This window comes from Triticum aestivum, chromosome 5B (assembly GCF_018294505.1).
Source record: "Triticum aestivum cultivar Chinese Spring chromosome 5B, IWGSC CS RefSeq v2.1, whole genome shotgun sequence".
Lineage (NCBI taxonomy): Eukaryota > Viridiplantae > Streptophyta > Magnoliopsida > Poales > Poaceae > Triticum > Triticum aestivum.
The window spans coordinates 341577609-341585020 of NC_057807.1; positions in this window are offsets into that span (position 1 = coordinate 341577609).

Consider the following 7412-nt stretch of genomic DNA (forward strand, 5'->3'; position numbering starts at 1 on the left):
CGCAACGCGAACCTGGGGCGCGGCGGTTCATGGTGGTGCTCGGGCGGCGGGGCTGCGGAGCGGCAGACCAGGCGTGGTTGGCTGGACGCGGGTGGTGATGGAGTCATGTACCTAGGGTAGGGTCACAGACCTGATCTAAGTACCCTGCCCAAGGACACCCTTAGAAGAGATCATCTTCCAGTCGACCTGCGAGGGACTCACTCGACTGACTTGAAGGACTCGACCACGAAGACTCACTCGACCACCAGAAGGTCAAGAGGCACTCTGCACTACAACGGTCTGTAATTAAGTAGACTTTATGGTAGTAAAGACACTTTATGTGGGGCGTTACCAGTAACGCCCCAGACTTAACGTACTTTAAACCCTTCATTACGTGGGTTGGCTGGGGTCCTGACGCACTCTATATAAGCCACCCCCCTCCACAGGTAGAAGGGTTCGGCACCCTGTAATCCATATACACATAATCCACTCGACCGCCTCCGGGCTCCGAGACGTAGGGCTTTTACTTCCTCCGAGAAGGGCCTGAACTCGTACATCTCTTGTGTTTACAACCTCTCCATAGCTAGGACCTTGCCTCTCCATACCTACCCCCACTCTACTGTCAGACTTAGATCCACGACAGTTGGCGCCCACCGTGGGGCAGGTGTTTTAGCGATTTTGTGGAGAAGTTGCGATTCTTCCGAGTACTTTTATCATGGTAGCTGCTGGAGTTTTGGTCGAGGGTCGAGAGATTCGTCTCGGTGCTCTCACCTTCGTCGCCGACGACTCCGCCTGGCTCCAGGAGGCTCCACTCGACGTCGATGCGCTCCCCGTCCGCGGTGCGACGCATTTTCGCGCATGTGTCCGCGGCGTTCTGCTGCGGCAACCGTCGACCCCATATCGGTCGACTCCCCTATCGACCACCCTCCCGGTCTCCCGCCAGCGCAAGCGCTCGGGTCGGTCGAGGCTTCAGCGGTGGGTGAGGCACGCGATGGCTCGCCAGACGGCCACCACCCAAGTTGCGGCAATCGAGCCCGACGAATCTCTCTACGGCCTGTTCGATCTGTCGACTGGCTCCGTAGAGACTGCATCCGAATGTGATAGCAGTGATCCAGCGGCGGAAATCCTGATGGTCGACGGGCCTCGCAGCCCCCCTGGCTTCGCCCGTGATGGTGGGGCAGGCGACGGAGGCGATCCCGCACAAGACCACGAAGAGTACCAGCCCGAGCCACTCGACTCTCTGCAAAGAGAGGAACTTCGCCGCAGGAACATGGATGCCCTGCATACTCCCATCGCAGGAGAAAACCCCGAGGCTCGCGCCTTGGAGGAGGCACGTTTGGCCAATTTGGCCGAACGCGCTCGCCTAGAGAATCTTCAGCGAGCACTCGACGAGCGCGCGCGGCAACGAGTTCCCGACGCCAATCGACGTCAACTCTTCCCGCCGACTCAGGTATATCGAACCCCAATCCAGAATTTAGCAGCTGCGACCCGTATAGCAGAGTCCATCCAGCCCTCTCAGTCGGAAGCTGGCAGAGGCTTGATGCAGATCAGGGATCTGCTCCGGGCAGCAGGAGATCAGAATTCAGCCGTGTCGCAGTCGCGCAACAGAATTCACAGTCGATCCGTCGCTGCGAATACGGTTCAGTCGGCTCACAGTCCCAGATCGCCTCCGCGGCGTGAAGGGCGCGAGAATCGGCGAGACCAATATGGAGACCGACACGACCGGGATGATAGGCGTCGAGTGCCCACTTCTCCTCCGAGGGGTTGGTCTTACGCTCCTCGGTAGCAAGATGACAGACGTCAGTTCAGTGCGGGGCGAAGAGTTCCAGTCGACCCCAGAGAACCAGGCTTCGATGCGCGATCCATTATTGTGCAAGGCTTGGTCGACCGGAACAGAGCCCATCGAGGTGGACTCGACAGAGATGTGCCCACGAGCAGTCAAGTGCATGTTTCTGGTCCGGAATGTTTCAGCAGAGCTATCAGGGCCGCAGTGATTCCTCCCAATTTCAGGTTGGCAACAGGAGTCAGCAAGTTCACCGGTGAGTCTAAGCCTGAAACTTGGCTTGAGGACTACCGAGTGGCGGTTCAGATTGGTGGTGGGAATGACGAGGTGGCCATGAAGCATTTGGCCCTCATGTTGGAAGGTTCTGCCAGAGCGTGGTTGAATCAGCTACCTCCTAGCAGCATTTACACTTGGGAAGATCTGTCCCGAGTGTTCGTCAGAACGTTTGAAGGAACTTGCAAGCGACCGGCTGGATTGACGGAGCTGCAAGTCTGCGTGCAGAAGACCAATGAGACTCTCAGGGAGTATATTCAGAGATGGATCACTTTGCACCATACTGTGGAGAATGTGTCTGATCATTAGGCAGTCTGCGCCTTCAAGGATGGTGTCAAGAACAGAGAATTGAGTTTGAAATTTGGTCGAACCAGAGACATGACCTTGAGTCGGATGATGGAAATTGCTACCAAGTACGCCAACGGCGAAGAAGAAGACCGACTCCGAAGTGGCAAGCACAAGCCGAGCCAGTCGGAGAAGGGAAACACCAGTCGGAAACAGAAGCGGAAGGCTGAACCGGCAGCTCCTGGAGAGGCTCTGGCCGTGGCTCATGGAAAGTTTAAAGGGAAACCAAAAGGATCCTGGAACCCTAAGAAGGTAAAGGATAAAGAAGGGAACGATGTGATGGATATGCCGTGTCACATCCACACGAAGAAAGACGAAGAGGGGAATATCATTTACCCAAAGCATACCACGCGCCAATGTCGACTCCTAATCCAGCAGTTTCAAGGAAAACAGTCTAAAGACAAGGAAAAGGAGTCGGACAAGGCCGAAGACAAGGAGGACAGTGAGGAAGGATATCCGCATGTCAACTCCACTCTGATGATCTTTGCAGATGTGGAAAGCAAGAGTCGATTGAAAGTCATTAACCGCAAGGTGAACATGGTTACCCCAGCAAAAGCAAATTATCTGAAATGGTCCCAAACACCCATCACATTCGACCAATGTGATCACCCGACTCATATTGCCACCCCTGGGAGGCAAGATTTGGTGGTCGATCCAGTTGTCGAAGGCACTCGACTGACAAAAGTGCTGATGGACGGTGGTAGCGGGCTGAATTTGTTGTATGCAGACACACTGAAAGGAATGGGCATTCCGATGTCCCGACTGAGCACCAGTAACATGAGCTTTCATGGAGTTATACCAGGGAAGAAAGCCGAGTCACTCGGCCAAATAGCTCTGGACGTGGTGTTTGGTGATTCGAAACATTTTCGCAAAGAGAAGTTGACGTTTAAGGTCGTAGATTTTCAGAGTGGATACCATGCCATTTTGGGAAGACCAGCTTATGCACGGTTCATGGCTCGACCATGTTACGTGTACCTCAAATTGAAGATGCCCGGCCCCAAAGGAGTGATCACTATCACCGATGATCGGAAAAAGGCAGAAGAGTGCTTTCAGAAAGGCTCAAAGATTGCTGATTCCTAGGTGACAGCGGTCGAGTTTGAAGAATACAAGCAAAATGCAGATCCGAGTGATTTGCTGCGATCCAAGAAACCCGCCACAGAATCTGCATTTTAGTCGTCCGGTGAGACGAAGCCTGTTCACATTCACCCGACCGACCCCGATGCAGCCCTGACCCACATCTCCACAACACTCGACCCGAAATAGGAAGAAGCGCTCATCCAGTTCCTCCGTGAGAGCTGGGACATTTTTGCATGGAAGCCCGCTGACATGCCAGGTGTTCCCAGGGGACTGGCTGAGCATCGCCTAAGAGTCGACTCATCAGCAAAACCAGTCAAAGAGCATCTTCGGCGGTCCGCCGTCCAGAAGAGAAAAGCCATTGGTGAGGAAGTGGCTCGACTGTTGGCGGCAGGATTTATCCGAGAGATATTCCACTCCGAATGGCTCGCTAATGTCGTCCTGGTTCCTAAGAAGGACATATCGCTCCGAATGTGCATTGATTTCAAGCACATCAACCGGGCCTGCCCGAAAGATCATTTTCCTCTCCCTCGCATAGATCAAATTGTTGACTCGACCGCGGGATGCGAGAGATTGTCTTTTCTAGACGCCTACTCCGGGTACCACCAGATCCGTCAGTACGGACCCGACGAGGTAAAAATAGCTTTCATCACTCTATTCGGGTGCTTCTGCTATATCACCATGCCATTCGGCCTCAAGAATGCCGGAGCCACATTTATGCGAATGATTCAGAAGTGTCTACTCACTCAAATCAGTCGGAATGTGGAAGCGTATATGGATGATATCGTCATCAAGTCACGAAAAGGTTCCGACCTGCTCGTTGACCTCGCCGAAACATTTGCCAACCTCAGAAGGTATGATATCAAGCTCAATCCATCAAAGTGCACATTCGGAGTTCCCGGTGGCAAGTTACTCGATTTTCTCGTTTCCGAGCGAGGGATCGACGCTAATCCAGAAAAGATCGGCACTATTCTCCGAATGAAACGCCCTGTGCGAGTGCACGATGTCCAGAAGCTTACTGGATGCTTGGCCGCATTAAGTCGATTCATCTCACGACTCGGTGAAAAGGCATTGCCTCTTTACCGACTAATGAAGAAGGCAGACAAGTTCGAGTGGACTCCAGAAGCTGATGCAGCGTTTGCCGAGCTAAAAGCTCTGCTCTCCACCCAGCCGGTGCTTGCTGCTCCAATCAGCAACGAGCCTCTGTTGCTCTATATCGCAGCCACAGGACAAGTCGTCAGTACGGTGCTTACGGTCGAGCGGGAAGAAGAAGGAAAAGCTTTCAAAGTTCAGCGCCCAGTGTATTATTTGTTTGAAGTCTTGACTCCATCCAAGCAGAGATATCCTCATTATCAGAAGCTTGTGTATGGAATATACATGACCACAAAGAAGGTTGCTCATTATTTCTCTGATCATTCCATCACAGTCGTCAGCGACGCTCCACTATTAGAGATTTTGCACAACAGAGATGCAACTGGTCGAGTGGCGAAATGGGCGATTGAACTTCTTCCCCTTGATATCAAGTTTGAGGCAAAGAAAGCCATTAAGTCCCAGGCAATAGCAGATTTCCTCGCCGAGTGGATTGAACAGCAGCAGTCGACTGAAGTTCACTCGGAGCATTGGACCATGTTTTTTGATGGCTCTAAGATGTTGAATGGTTCCGGTGCTGGGGTTGTCCTGGTTTCCCCCAGAGGAGATAAGCTCAGATATGTGCTCCAGATTCACTTTGATTCCTCCAACAATGAGGCAGAGTATGAGGCCCTCTTATACGGATTGCGCATGGCCATTTCACTCGGCGTCCGTCGCCTGATGGTCTATGGCGATTCAGATTTAGTGGTCAACCAAGTGATGAAGGAGTGGGACGTGAGAAGCCCAGCCATGACTGTATACTGCAGTGCAGTGAGGAAGCTGGAAAAGAAGTTCGAGGGGTTGGAGCTCCATCATATACCCCGACTGAAAAATCAAGCAGCTGATGATCTAGCAAAGATAGGTTCCAAGAGAGGAGCCATTCCGAGTGGTGTATTCTTGGAGCATATTCACACTCCATCAGTCAAAGAAGATCCTTTCACCGAAGAAGCTCCACAGCCCAAGAGTGCCACAGATCCGACTGAGGTTGAAGTCCCAGCAGTGGTCGACTTGGTCATGGAGGTCTTGGTGGTCATCCCCGACTGGACAGTTCCGTATACTGCGTATATCCTAAGAAAAGAGCTTCCGGAGGATGAGGAAGAGGCTCGACAGATCGTCCGACGATCTAAAGCCTTTAGCGTAATCAAAGGATAGTTATATAGAGAAAGCGCGACTGGAGTTGGTCAGAAGTGCATAACACCAGAAGAAGGTCGAATCATCCTTAATGATATCCACTCGGGGACCTGTGGTCATCATGCGTCCTCTCGGACCATCGTGGCCAAAGCGTACCGAGCCGGATTTTACTGGCCAAAGGCGAATGAGATGGCAAAGGAAATAGTGGATAAGTGCGAGGGATGTTAGTTCTACTCGAACATGTCGCATAAGCCTGCATCAGCTCTGAAGACCATTCCACTCGTCTGGCCTTTCGCAGTATGGGGGTTGGACATGGTCGGTCCTTTGAGAACAGGTCGAAGCGGCTTCACGCATGTACTGGTGGCAGTCGACAAGTTCACCAAGTGGATTGAGGCTAAACCAATCAAGAACCTTGACGCCGGTACTGTTGTTAGCTTCATCAGAGAACTGATATTCAGATATGGAGTCCCGCACAGCATCATTACGGATAATGGGTCGAACTTTGACTCGGAGGAATTTAGGGATTTCTGCAACTCTCAAGGCACACGAGTCGACTACGCTTCAGTCGCCCATCCGCAGACGAATGGACAAGCAGAGCGAGCCAATGGCCTGATTCTCAAGGGATTGAAACCCCGACTGATGCGTGATCTCAAGCATGCAGCTGGAGCGTGGGTCGACGAACTTCCCTCGGTGCTTTGGGGATTGCGGACCACACCTAATCGATCGACCGGAAGAACTCCATTCTTCTTGGTCTACGGAGCTGAAGCAGTCTTGCCGAGTGATCTTCTCCACAATGCTCCTCGAGTTGAGATCTACAACGAAGCAGAAGCTGAACAAGCGCGGCAGGACGCAGTCGACCTTTTAGAGGAAGAAAGGGAGATGGCTCTGATCCGATCGACCATCTACCAACAAGATTTGCGTCGTTTCCACTCCAGAAATGTGAGGGGTCGAACCTTCCAGGAAGGAGATTTAGTTCTCCGAGTGGATCAGAAGAAACATCACAAGCTTGCTCCTTCTTGGGAAGGACCCTTCATCGTCACCAAAGTTCTCCACAACGGGGCGTACCGTCTTTACAACGTCGAACATAATATCGACGAGCCCCGAGCTTGGAACGCGGAACTACTCCGCCCATTTTACACTTAAGTTTATCACTCGGATGAGTTGCAATAAAGTACTCCTGTAGTTCATGGATTTCAAAATAATAGTGTCATAGTTCCTCCATAATTTTTGTCACTTTTTATTTTGTCCAATAAAATTTTCCCCTCAGTGGGTGACTTAGCCGCGAATCCGTTTCGCCTAAGTTTGTAAAAATCCTTACCGAGTGGTGAGCCAGACTCCCACTCGGAGGCTTAGCCGCGAATCCGTTTCGCCTAAGTTTGTAAAAATCCTTACCGAGTGGTGAGCCAGACTCCCACTCGGAGGCTTAGCTGTGAATCCGTTTCGCCTAAGATTAAATAAAATCCTACCGAGTGGTAAGCCAGACTTCCACTCGGGGGCTTAGCTGCAGTCCAAGTACTCGCCTAAGTTATCAAAATCCTACCGAGTGAAGAGCAAACCTCTCACTCGGGGGCTTAGCTGCAGCCCAGTGCTCGCCTAAGTTATAAAAATCCTACCGAGTGGTAAGCCAGACTTCCACTCGGAGGCTTAGCTGCAGTCCAAGTACTCGCCTAAGATTAAATAAAATCCTACCGAGTGGTAA